At 41.9% G+C, this 14,392-nt stretch overlaps 1 pseudogene; it reads right to left on the minus strand.

Annotated features, from left to right (window-relative positions):
- Nucleotides 1–3,475: 3,475 nt before the first annotated feature.
- Nucleotides 3,476–13,618, minus strand: LOC102757788 (annotated as a pseudogene).
- Nucleotides 13,619–14,392: the final 774 nt, after the last annotated feature.

Here is a 14,392-nt window from a genome sequence, read left to right on the forward strand (position 1 = left end):
TCTGCAGTCAGAACACCTTCATTTGAGGCCCCTCAGTTCCACCCCCAACTCTCACTGCCTGTGTGATCCTGCCAAATCACTCACTAAGTCTGTTTTCTCAGCTATAAAATGGGGTTAATAATGATACTTGCAGCATTAAAGGAAATTGCATTAAATAAATAATGTCATGTTATTTATAAATGAGACTTGCTAAAGGCTTGAATAAGCAATGTTCTTTTTTTCATTTTAATAAAACTACTGTTTTTTCAAATATTATTTCAAATATGTATTTTACAGACAAGGGTCAACATGGGTCAGAAACATTTTATAGAAGAAAGCATTCTTATAGACATTGGAAATCATTTCAATAGAAGAAAAAGCTCATATTTATCTAAATGTGGCTATGTTGCACAAGAAGATTTTGCCATAGCAAGTGCAAAATGACTGGCTTTTCTTGCCACCCAAAATATTGACAATCTCCCCTGGTAGCCTACTCTTCCTTGTTAGTTGGGAAGCCAAAAAATAGCATACTGACCTTTAGGTCTCCAATGGACTGGGGCTGGTGTGTGTGTGTATGTGTAAAGCATCAGAATGAATCCAAAGTAAGAACAAACTGGCTTTGATCCCAACTAAACACGAAGTCCAGCATTAGAGACAATTACAACCTGAAGGGTTACTTTTACAAGGTTGTGTCACTTAACACTATTAAATCTAGTCAATCAAAATTAAAGCGAAGCATACTGCCATCACTAGTTCTGTCCTCGCCCTATCTCATTTTTATGAAGGCTCCATGTTACACCTCAGTTTGTAATAGGGACATGGGAACTTCCCAGTTCTCAGAAGGCGCCATCCTAAATCCTCTGTCCAAATCTTTTTCTGCCCTACCCTCTCTCCCACCTCTCACCCTGAGACAAGTCAGCCTTATCAGCCTTACCAAAGAGGTAGGGCTTTTGTCATTGTCTCATGGAAATCCGTTCTAAACAATACAAGAGAAAGGTCATTCCATGAGTAACATTTAGCTTTAAGCCAAAGGGATACACTCCTCCACCCCCAAAAGAATCACAGTGAATCTCATACTACCCCCCAGCCCTGGTAAAGATCTCCCATCTAGAAGCTCCCCACAATAGCACAAGGCATTGATATTATGTTACTTGAGGAGAAGGAGAGGAAGATATACAGAGTTTTAATAAACCCCTAATGAAGCAATGCTTTTCAAACAGTGGGTTGCAACCTTTTCCTGGGTCCCGAAACCAGGATAAACACTTAAAAAGAGTGAAATAGAATAAGATAGAAAACACAAGTATGCTCATAGCTACTAAGGGCAAGTGTTTTTTCACTGAAGGCTGTGAAGCGTATGTGTATGCATAAGATTGTGATGTTTAATGTATTTTTTACTGTGGATCAAGAGCAATGATGTTTGAGAGCTGCGGGAGAAGGCATGCTTTATAAAACAGAGGCAATATCAACTTTTGAGCAAAGCAATGTTATCCATGAGAAAAGGTTCACATCACTTTTCTAGCTGTCCTCCTCTCAGTTGAAGACAAAAATATCAATTTTTAAAAAATCTTAGACCCAAAGAATCTTAGTCAGATGCATTGAACAACTTCGAAAGCAGTATTTTCTCTCTTTAGCAGACACTGTTGCTCACCTAATTGCATGTGCTAAGTATCTATGGCAAACTGAAGCCAAAAAGGTGAAATGACTTAGCCAACATACTGGGGGGAAAGCTCATTCTAGAACACATAATCTCCTGTGATCCAGGTGACCTTCTCACTTGATCACATTGTCTTTTAAACACTGCAAAGGGCAATGAGAATTACTTCCTAAGCACACACCTTGCCAAGTTCGTAAAAGAATCAGCACCAACACTGTCCTCTCAAACAAGCATAGGAAGTTAAACTGAACAATTTATCTGAACTTTAAATGTAATATTTACTTTCATATGGGGGGAGGGGCAAAAAAAGTGGACACCAATATTTTTAGCTCCAGAGAGTAGGGCTCCATAAAATGTAAGCTTTGCAAATGAATAAATATGATTATTAGAGTGCTTAGAGAAAAATAAAGATTCTATAATTTATGGAGGGACACAGATCAGTGCCTTGGCAGCTTTTCACTTCAAGTAGATATTTGTCTACATTATATTTCTCCCTGAAGTCCGTGTATCTCATCTGTCTGTGCTGTGGGAGTTCCTGTGATTGTCTTGTTGTTTGTACCTTCCTTCTCTTTAAATCTTTTTTTAGGTTCCTTATTTAAAAAAAAAAGTAGCCCTAACTGGTTTGGCTCAGTGGATATAGCTTTGGCCTGTGGACTGAAGGGTCCCAGGTTCGATTCCGGTCAAGGGCAGGTACCGTGGTTGGGGGCACATCTCCAGTAGGGGGTGTGCAGGAGGCAGCTGATCGATGTTTCTAACTCTCCATCCCTCTCCCTTCCTCTCTGTAAAAAATCAATAACATTTTTTTAAAAAGTAAACATTTAATGGGTTCCATCAGCAACTCCAGCATAAGTTTTCCTGAGAGGGAGGCAGAATCAATTTTCCCAGAGGTTCCTGATGTATGGGGAGGAATGGGGGTCACTGAGGAGGCCCTCAAAGTCACTTATCCCACTCCACATACCCAATAGCCCAGCAGAATGAAGGTTGGGCTGATCAAATGTGGAGTGGGAGGAAAGGGTTGCAGGGTGAGGAACATACAAGCCCTGGCCCCTATCTGTGCCCATAGGAAGGAAAAGGGAGGGCCGTTCCACAGAGGGCTGCAACTACACATTCAATTTTCAACCTGATTAAAGAGAGAAAGAGATGAGCCTCCTTCCAACTGTCTGTATTAGGAAATGCTCCCAAGTGGGCTTCTATTGCCTCTATTCTATATTCCCCGTTCTGTATTCCAAGCTCTACAGCTCAAACCTAAGTTCTGAACTCTATGTTTTACCTTCTGGGTTCTTATTTCTGTTCCATTCTGTTTCCTGCCTCCAGATCCTTTCAGCTGCCTTTCTGGGTGAATTAGGTGGACCTTCTGCTAACTTTGCTAACTTAAAAGTTTCCCTTTATTTCTTGTGGCAGTTCAGGCTTTTCCCCAGCAAAAGGGACTTGGTTTGGACTGCCCAGCAAGTGGATGGCCCCATAGAGACCATGGAATTCCTAAGAGACTGGTCTAGTTTCTCCTCTTCTTTCCCCACCCCACCTCTAACTACTAGGAACACTACCTTTTGTGCAACTAAAGATAAACTGAGGGTTTTCCATGGTGATCATTGGAGAATGGTGGCCTAGAGATGAGGAATCTTCAGGGGAAATGTGAGAAGACATAAAAGGTTGCCATTCTTCATTCAGAGAAATTAAAAACTGCTGCCAGCACAGGGCAAGGGATGGGCAGGGAAGGTGGGAAGTGTCCAGGCCGAGCTGCAAGTCCTCAGAGCATCAGCCTCCAGAGTCCTCCCAGATCTGAGAGAAAACCAAGACCACAGGACTGAGCTCTCAGTCCGTGGGAATGAGGTGGCAGCAGCCTCACTGGAGAGGCGAGATCTTCCAAGAGATCATGATCCGAGTCTCCATCTGTCTCACCAGGGGGATTGTGTAGTAGACATTTTTGCCTCAACCCCTCTTCCTCCAAGTAGCATTTCTAGTCTCTTCCGGAGACTGCAGGTCTTTATAGGCCCAGAGACGGCTCTTCTATCTGTAAGAAGAGAGCACCCACTGCCTCTGGTTCTCCTGCTGGTACTTGATGGCCCGAGCCCAGTTGTCCCCCCACTTCAACATGGTTCCTGGCTTGAACTTATTCTCAGCTCACAGATGTTGGGGCCCATTTTGGGCTTTGGCTCATTCCAGAAGCTGAAGTTGAGCAACATCTGGTTCCACACCTTTCGGGACCTCCAGGTACTCCTTGTTGCTTTTGAGCTTGTTCGTGCGGTCCACGAGGGCTAGGTAGCCGCCTGCGAATAGCCACAGGTGCATTGCCTGGCCCTGCTTCACATACCACGTGTTCCAGTTGCCCAGGAGTGAGCAGGGCAGTCCTCATCCAGGTGTAGAGGGTAGCACAGCCATCAGGCTGTTGTGGGCACCCAGACACTCGGGCTCCACAGTGTGAAATTGGATTTGTAGAGGTTGCTGGTTTCCTTCTTGACAGCAAGGTGGAGCGGGCGTCCTTCTGGGGACTCACCTTGTGCACGAAGAGTGAGTGCAAGCAGCTGCCTTCATGGTCCTTGGAATAGAAGTGCCCGCAGATGCAGCCACAAGAGCTGCCGTACTGCCAGGGGCGCTGCACAGCTGCAGGGCCGTGTTGGGAGAGGCCTGACCTTTTCTAAAGTCATTCCGGACCTGGCTTTATCTAACATCTTTGACACAGATTCAGAAGGATAAGAAAGGAAGCGTTAAGGCCATCAAATAGAGAACATTTAATGCTTAAGGGGCTGTAAGTTTACAAGTAGAATAAATTCCCATAATTTGGAATCAGGGTTGGAAAATACAATTTTCTGAAATGGTAACAGACATCAACATAATATCACATTAGTTACCTAGTGGAAATATCCCTAGGAAATAGCATACCTTAAGAGAAGAAGGACAATGTGAAAGAAAGCAAAGAAGATGTAACAAATCAAAGAAAGGGAGAAGCTGAGGGAAAGTGGTAGGGAGTCGGCAGAAAACATGGAATAAGAAGGTCATCTTTGTACACTGAGATGAGTTGGTCCCAGGACGTAAAACTAGCCCCAGGAGACCTTGCCTTTCTGCTCTGCACATGGGTTCCTGGTGGCACTGGGAGTGCTAGAGAGCCCTAGGGAGAGAATTGAGAGCGAGGTTTCCTATCAGATTACTGGCTCTCTTGGAGTTCTCTCTCCCTGCTCAGAACATGTGTGGAATTCTGTCCCTCCAATGGTATTGATAACATTCTACCTTGCAATGTCATTATAAATTGAGCGAATGGCTACCTGGAGTCCTTTAAATTGTTCTCTGAAAGGATTGGTGCATGCTTAGTTATATTCCCGTATTTATAGCTCCAAGCATAATTCCTGGTACATGGCAGAGAGTCAATGAAAGTTCTTGAATGTTCAATTGACAAAATGGAACATGGATGTGAGTGTGAATATAACTCAAGTATAGAGGTGAGAAGTTGAAACATGTCATCTGTTTTTATTGTATTTAACCTCCTTAGAAGTTGTTGCTTCTGTTGTTGTGGTGTTGTTACCTTTCAATTTACCAAATAATTATTCTGCCGCTGTAAGAATAAAGTTTGAGGCTTGATCAGAATCCTGTCTTGCCTCCATTCTTTCGTGTCCCTTGCTTGCCTCATTCTCCTAGGGTGTCTCTTGGTTCCCCCGTTGTTGTCCTGCAGGTCGGGACATAATTAAATAGTGCAATTTAAGCTAATTTCCTAATGGAGGCAGAAGAAGGTGAAAGCAGCAAGATAATGACAAAGTGATTATCAAAGAAATGTTATGAATGGAACCTTACTTTGGACCAGGTGACCTCATTAGGTAAGAGCATATGTTGGCAGACCAAGCAGCATGAAGTGTTTTCATTATTATTTTTTATTTGAACTGATTTATTGTTTTTTGGTTTTTTTTTTAATAAAACAGTTGCCATAGATATCTCAGTTGTATCCCTGGTTGAATATAAGTCAGGGTATGCATTTCAGTTTGTACATAGCTAGAAATATGCCCATTTTCATAGAAAATGGAATCAGTATTGTTACAAATAATTTTTTAATAAAAAACAATGACATTAATGTATAATTGAATAGCTGAGTTCTCAACCGATTGAGGGGGGAAACAAAGAGCTTGGTTCCATATTCTGGAGAAGAACACCTGAACTTGAATTTCAGCTCTTCCTCCTACTAGCTCTAACTAGATGACAGGTGACCTAACCTCACTGGACCTCATTTTCCTAATATGTAAGTTGGAAATGACAATAGTTCTGCCTCATAGGATCATTGTAAGGATTTAATGAGTTAATATATGTTAAGTTGTTAGAACGGTGCCTGACACATAATGTATTGGCTATTCTTATTAATAATCAAATGTCACTAATACCATCAATAACAAGATATAATAAGATATTAATACTGTAGTATTAAATTTAAATAATTAGAACCACTACATGTTGTAATATTAGCAAATGTAGACTGACAACACACACAATGATAAAAGCTTTTATAAATTAAGTCATGTTTTAAAATAAATTTATATTGTATTACTAAATAGCATTTACATGTATCTCTGAAGCAGCAATGCTCTGTGTGTGTTTTTTTAATATATGTGGATATATCGGTTTGTATTGTAGGGATGCAAAAAATAATTTCCCTCCCATTTGTCTAAGTTCTTCTGGCTGGGCTAATACTTCAATGAACATGAGACAGATTAACAGGAGAAAATGTCCAAAATTTATCATAGATGTAATAAATGTGGGGGTGCCATAGAAATATTATAAGACCCCCAAAGAAAGATTAGGCAGTTGAGGCTTATGTGTCATTCTGAAGCTAAGGGGAAAGGGAGATGGGGTTGTGGTCTGGGAAACTTCAAAGGGCAGGAAAGCAGTTCACATGGAGATGGAAAGCAAATGTGTGGTAAATAAATGTTTGCTGGGTCAACTTTAACAATGGGACACAGAGAGGACTTTCATCAAATGGGCCTTGCTAGGCTCTTATCTATCACACACAGTTCATATTAAACCGTAGTTATCCCTTCCTGGAGCTGGTCTTCTATCTGAATTTCTTAGGCAGGTAAAGATTCAAAGGTTCTTTTTGCATCTTTTGTTTCTTAAAAATAACCAGCTTAAAATCAATATTCCAAAAGGCACATTCTGGGGGACAAACTTTGCTTCCCTTCAGTATTTACATACGTATGTGTATATAGACATATAGATTATTGTTCTTACAGTCTCCAAATAATGAATAGTGAGCATATACCTTGAGGTGTCCAAGATATGTGCAATCCTCAATTTGGGAACCACTGGCTTCTTAAACCTTTATGCTCATGCCATACATATATTCAGTCATATTAATTAGAACAGATCCTTTTCCTAAAAGAAATTCCATTGAATTTGAAATAAATCAGGCTGCAGTTGGTTAAGAATTGAATACACTTAAATATAGTTAAAAAATAAATAACAGAACTGGGGTAGTGTTTTCCTTCAGCTAGTGGAGTTCACTCTATGATATCAGGAATCTCAAGGATCTGATGGAGATAAGTGAAGGAAGAACCAAGATTGATGTTGTAATTGGAGGTAGTGTAGACAGCAGAGGGGTTAAAAGCCCACAGTAACTCTCTGAGGAAGCGGGTATTACTTATCCTTTCACAGGTAAGAAAACTGAGATTCAGCCCTGGCTGGTTTGGCTCACTGGATAGAGCGTTGGCCTGGGGACTAAGGGGTCCCAGGTTCGATTCCGGTCAGGGGCATGTGCCTTGGTTGCGGGCATATCCCCGGTGGGGGGTGTGCAGGAGGCAGCTGATCGATGCTTCTCTCTCATCGATGTTTCTAACTCTATCTCTCTCCCTTCCTCTCTGTATAAAATCAATAAAATATATTTAAAAAAAAAAGAAAACTGAGATTTAGAGTGGTTCAGTTACTTAAAATAAAACTGAGATTCAAATCTAAGATTGGCAGACATCAGGACAGTACAGTTTTATGCTATCGCCCTTCTAATAATGACTCTCATTTTAAGAAAGCCTCAGAATTGTGCAAGTTTTGTTGTTGTTATACTTTTATTTTGCCTGACCCCCAGAACATACCACATCAATGTAATGCAGATAGAGACAACAAAAGAATAAATGTAGCTTATTCATCATGATAGCCAGCAGCAAGGAAGAGTCTGAAAATCAGCCATGAAATTCCTTATTGGCCAGAGATTAATGTATAGGTTATTTGAATCAGTTGTTTGGGCATTGCTCATCTATAAAGATTAGTCCTAAAGATCAGGCCTGCTGAAATGCCTGTGGGCAGGGAAGTAAAACAAGCGGGGTGGACCTAAGTCTCCATTGCAAAGGTGGTGGTGGTGGAGCTGATGAAGAGGGGTAAGAAGGAGGCCATTCTAAATGGTTGGTTATCTTTCAAAGGAAGGAATGAGGGTGGATAAGGGAAGGCTTTATTGAGATCAAGGAATGCATGTCCAAAGGGTTCTAAGGGAGGGAAAGGAAAGCAGGCTCACTGAGACTCAAGGGAAAGAAGGCTAAAAACTGGTATCCACCAATCCCCTGGGTGGGGCTGGTAGGGGAGGCCTGTGATGTGGGGTGGAGCCGGGGTGTGGGGGAAAGCTGGATAACCCTTAATGATAAAGTCTATTCTTTATCTTTTTTAGTTGCTCTATGCTGCAGGATGGCATTTAGTTGTCTGGTCTTGTCTTAAGTCAACACTTTCTAGTCTCTTATTTCTGACATCCGGCCTGTGGTTTCCTCTCTCTTCTACCATTCCTCCCTCTCCCCAGCTTGTTTTAGGATTTTCTTCCTTTAATGATTTCAGGGGACACTCTCTTATTTATTTATTTTTTTTATATTTTATCTTTTATTAGCTGTGCCTCTTTTGACACTCTCTTATTAACTTGTTTTATCAAATGTTGTTCTTATGAGTGTGGTCTGTTAAGCTCCTTCATTTTGGGTCAAGTCCCCTTGCTGAGTTCCTGATGACCTTATAAAAAGCAACAATAGGTGAAGATGAACAATCATTTCTTGAACATCTATTGTGTATAGGCACTAGGAAAACCATGATCAATGAAACATAGTCTCTCCTATAAGAAGGTGACATCCCTGTCTGGTGGTGAGCTTTAAGTGGTGAATATACAGTTGCAAACAAAAGTATATAATACAGTGTAAGAGTATAATATTAAGAATATGTGCAATACTGTACGTGAACCAGTCTTTCTTAAGGGCTCCCAAATGCCAGTGGAGCCCATTCCATCTCAGGGGAATTCCACCTGCTTAGGAGGTCAGTGTGGGTCGCTAGCTGGCCATAGGGCAGTGCTAAGAATAGAGGAATGGAGGTTGAGGGGATGAGTCAGAGACTGAACTGAAGCCCATTTTCAGTGAACCGAGGACTGTGTTGGCCTAGAGTTGGCCTCTGAGTCTCCCTGACCAGCGCTTTGCCTTTTTGCAAGTGCTGAAGAAACACAACTACATGTGAGATAATTATGCTTTCCCATCAAAAAGAGAATATTTCTCCCCCCACCCCACCCTTTTTGTTTTTTTAGAGAGAGAGGAAGGGAGAGGGATAAAGAAACAGAAACATCATTGAGAGAGAAACCTCATTGATTGGCTGCCTTCTGCATGACCCCTACGGGATGGAGCCCACAACTCAGGTATGTGCCCTAACCAGGAATTGAACCCCAGTGACTTCTTGGTTCCTGGGTGGACACTCAACCAGTGAGCCACACGGGCTGGGCAAGAGAAAATTTCTTGACACTATGTTCTTTTCTTCCTCTCCTTATTTAAATTAAAATTGGGTTGGTTAGTCTCAAAATTTTTTTTGAGAGGATTTAAGAAGAAACTGGATGAAAACCCATCTGAAAGCTAGTTATACTATTTTGAAGAGATGATGGTTCCTGGAGCTCAGGTTCTGAATGCAAAGGGAGGCATCTGAGAATAATGAATAATTATCTGGGCCTAGAAGAGAAGCCCACATGTGGAAGTGTTACTTGAAGAGCCTGGATCCTTCCCACCCCAGGAACAGATAATTTTGCAAACAGGAGGAACTAAAACTTGGCACCCACCTTTGGAAACAGAGTTGAACGGATACCAATAGATAAAAATAAAATTGCTTCAGAATAACAATTTACTAAATAATATGAAGAATCAACCTCCCTTGGGAAGTCATCTAACTATCATCTATTAAAGTATCTTCATTCCTTAACAAAGTTAAGGAATAACACCAAAGGAGGGATATTAAAAGATTGTGTAAATATCTTCCTGTTAGAGAAAGTTTTCAATGAAAAGTAACCAAAACATCGACAGAGAAAGCAATAGAGAAGACAGAGGCTCTTCTTTTCCTTTAGGTTTTCTTTTTTTCTGGGAGAGAGAACTTCAAATGCAGTGGGATTTCCTGAAATGGGAACTCACAAATGTCTCTGAACTCCCCAAGGAGTAGGGTAGACTCAAGATCCAGAAATAGCAGGAAAGGGAAAGTGGTCACAGACAGCCCTTGGGTCACTTGTGTATGTGACGGTAGAGTTGCGTCCAGGCTGTCTTACTAAGAAAAATTAAATAAAATATGAATCAGTAAAGATATAATCACCTAGGGGCCAGGAACTATTTTTCTGCTTGTTGTTCACTTAGAACAGTGGTTCTCAACCTTCTGGCCCTTTAAATACAGTTCCTCATGTTGTGACCCAACCATTAAATTATTTTCATTGTTACTTCATAACTGTAATGTTGCTACTGTTATGAATCATAATGTAAATATCTGATATGCAGGATGGTCTTAGGTGACCCCTGTGAAAGGGTCATTTGACCACCAAAGGGGTCGCGACCCACAGGTTGAGAACCGCTGACTTAGAAGGAATTAGAAGAAACTGTGACTTAAAACTTTGGGGTGTCGGAGTTATCAATGTTGTGAATGATGTCATTTCAACTCAATAACTATATATATTTTTGTTAATCCTCACCTGAGGATATTTTCCATTGAATTTTAGAGGGAGTGGAAGAGAGAGAGGGAGGGGGAGAAAGAGACAGAAACATCGATGTGAGAGAGACACAGTTATTGGTTGCCTCCCGCACATGCCCCAACTGGGCCAGCTATTGAACCTGCAACCCAGGTATGTGCCCTTGACTGGGAGTTAAACCCAGGACCCTTCTCTGTGTGGGGCCAATGCTCCAACCACTTAGCAACACGGGCCAGGGCATATAAATATTTATATGTGTCTACTAGCACTGTAGAGGTACAGCAAAAATTCTAAGATTTGATTCTTGCTTGTATTCTTCAGCCAGAGCTGGGATAAGATTCATGAGTGTGATGAAAATGCTTTGAGATTTTCGGATAAATAAAAGAATTTTTCCTATAAGACTGGGATCATGAAATCATTAACAGATTTGATCTGATTTTTGAGAAGCTAGAACTTACTTGGTAGCAAACAGAACCTATAAAAACTTATATAAGCCCTTAAACCCCATCTCCGAAAGGTTGCACATTTTTCTGTTTGCAGTTTCTCATAATACTGGCTGGAATTTAGAAGTGGGGTGGGGAAGGGGGCTCGCTCAAAGACATGTATTAGGGAGAGAAGCCATTTCCAAATTGAGATCTTTGTTTACTGAATATGTGGCTTTTCAGGAGAGAGTAATCCACGGTGAAATTGGTGGATTTCACAGATGTGTTTATGCCTCTATAATTAAAAGATCAGTCTCGCACAGTTCTTTTCTTTAAAGATTATTCTATAATGTGAATGCACCATTCTCCAAAATGACAGCTTCTCTTCTGAAACCTTTCATCTCTCCCACAGCTGATTAAAGGGGCTGCTCATGGTCTTTTTTCAGCTGCTCCTAAGGAATAGAAAGCAAACCAGTGCCGCAGAAAGAGATGAATAAAGATTCCTTTGTTCCTGATCACGTGCCTGTGGAGAGAACACCACTGCCCTTGAGGCGCTCTCTTGAGTGGGTTCAGGCTCTTCCCCCTTCCTCAGCGGTCTGGTCTGCGTGAATCTCTCACAGCAACGCATGAAAAAGCAGCACTGTTTCCTCAGGCCCTGCCCCCACCATCCCATCCAGGCTGCCACTGCCACTGCCACCTCCATCCCCTTTACCCACACAGCAGAGAGAAACTGCTAACAGCACAGGATGTTTATTTATTCCCTCTGCCTCATGGAAACTTGTTTCAAAGAGCGTAGCAGGGATGGCATGGTGTTAAAAGGTTCAAAAAAACCTGAAGTGCGTTTTGTAAAATAACTTGGCTACTTTATCTGAATGTAAGCAGTGTCTGTTTTCTGTGGGGGGGTGAGGGTGGGCGAGGGGGGGGGGCGTTGCATAGGAATGGATCCACACATTTGTCCGGGAGGGATAGAGACAGAGGAAAAGAGACCCACATATCTTCTTTGTGAGGCATCACATGACTAGCTTCCACATCACATCTGAATACAGTATCTGCCCAATCAGTGTGCTACGCTTGTTTTGATTTTCTAAGCTTATGCATATCCTAGAACAGTGGTCAGCAAACTCATTAGTCAACAGAGCCAAATATCAACAGTACAACGATTGAAATTTCTTTTGAGGGCCAAACTTAAACTTAAACTTAAACTATATCGGTAGGTCCATTGTTATTAACTTAATTAGGGTACTCCTAAGCTGGCCTTTGCTAAAAAGGTCCTCAATCTGATTGAGGTACGTTCGCTGAGGTCGACACCTTCCAACTCTCCCATCCACACTCCTCTTGTATGCTTGTTTCAGATAGACGAGTGTGGATGGGAGAGTTGGAAGTGGTCGACCTCAGGGAACGTACCTCAAAACAATGTACCTTCCCCGTGCTGAGTATCCCGCGGCCCACCTGCACCACGTCTCCCGTTGCCAAACTGACCGACACCCCCCACTTCTTCTATTGCCACTTGTTCAATATAGACTCGCCCAGGCCGAAAACCGACTTCTGCGCATGGGCCACGAAGTTTCAATCGCACTGTATGTGCATGCCCGCACGTGGTATTTTGTGGAAGAGCCACACTCCAGGGGCCAAAGAGCCGCATGTGGCTCACGAGCCATAGTTTGCTGACCACTGTCCTAGAAGAACAGGCCATCTTTGGTGTCATTTTCTCTCATAATCTTAAAATTCTGATATTTTATAATGTCTCACTCTTCTCTTTTCTTAGGAATCTTCACACTCTGGCTTCCTGGTAAACTCCTATGGCTTTTGATGTGTTGATGATTTATTATCATGTGTAGCCCTGGTCTCTCAGCAGAGCCTTGCACACAGTAGGTACTCAGTATATGTTTTCTGAAGAAGTGAATGAATTTAAAAAAAAAAATGGTCAAAATCTTAACTGTTTAGTGACCATCTGATGAGTAAGCCTCTCTCCTTAGGAATATTCTGGTCTTGATACCAGGCTCAAATATTAGGTTCCTCTGAAAAAGAAGTTGGTTTCCTGTGGGTTATTACTGAGCTGGACTCTTGGAACACAAGATTTGGGAAAATATCCGGTACAATGGCTGTTGGAACCAACATTAGGGGAAAGATGGCCAGAGTAAATTTGTCTCATTTTTCCTTAGGAAAACCTTTGGCTATTCAACTGGGACTTGCTAGGCTGTTAATTCTTTGGGTGTGAAGAAGAAAATACAGGGGAACATTGAAAATCTAGTTTAATTTACTGCAATTGTGTTTCTCTTTTTGTGAAAGTCCTGAAGCTCTCCTCCCCTATGAACGGGACCAGACATGATGGTGAAGATACTGCAATGCTGGCTGTGTGCGCTGGAATGAGGCTCAGTCACTACCTTATTCCTCTAGTCTATCCGGTAGCAGTGGGTATGGAGGTTAGATCAAGGTCATAACCAGAAGAGGAGCCTGTGCTGGTTTCCTAGGGCTGCGATAGCAAAATACCACAGCCCAGGTGGCTTCAACAACGCAAACTTGTTTTCTCACCGTTCTGGAGGCTACAACTCTGAGTTCAAAGTGTCGGCAGGGCTGGTTTCTGCCGAGGCCTCTCTCCTTGGCATGTAGATGGCCATCTTCTCCTTGTGTCTTCCCACCAGCCATATTGGCTAAATGACCTTATTTAACCTTGATTACCCCTTGAAAGGCCCTCTCTCTAAACATTGTCACATTCTGTGGTACTGACAGCGGGTGGGGCTTCAACATATGAATTTCAGGGGCGCATAATTCAGTTAACAACAGGGTAATAGTGACCAGATCCTTGTTTTACAATTGTAGAAGTTATTTTATCTTTGGAGGAAAAGGGAGCTAGAAAGATAGAGAACAGATAACTACCGATTATAGTCAAGTGTTGGAGCTGTTGAAATAAAGCTAACCCTAAATGATATAATATAGCTGAGTGTGATTAATTAAAACAAAAACCAACAAGCACATATACCTACATTGGGGTGAAAAAGGTCACCCCACTCAAACAGTATAAACCAGGCTCTATATTATTGTGCCCCTTGAGGTTTTTAAGAAATGAGCCATTTGAAGGAAGGAAATGCTAAAGGCATAGGAAAACAAACTACGAGAAGAATCAGAATTATTTAGCTCCATGAAAGCTGAGGTGAAAGTGGGCGGCTTCCTGATCTGAAGAATGATAGGTGCCTTAGTCAGCTCAGGCTGCTGTAACAAATAACCATGGACTGGGAGGCTTACACAACAAACATTTATTTTTCTTGGTCCTGGAGGCTGAGAAATGTGAGATTAAGGTGCGAGAAGACCTGGCATCCTGGTTTGCAGATGACTGTCCTCTTGGATCCTCACATGGCAGAGAGCAGAGAGAGAGCAAGTGCTAATGGTCTCCTCTTTTCAAGGCAGTGATCCCATTCATGA

Source organism: Myotis davidii, unplaced genomic scaffold, assembly GCF_000327345.1.
Source record: "Myotis davidii unplaced genomic scaffold, ASM32734v1 scaffold54, whole genome shotgun sequence".
Taxonomy (NCBI): Eukaryota; Metazoa; Chordata; class Mammalia; order Chiroptera; family Vespertilionidae; genus Myotis; species Myotis davidii.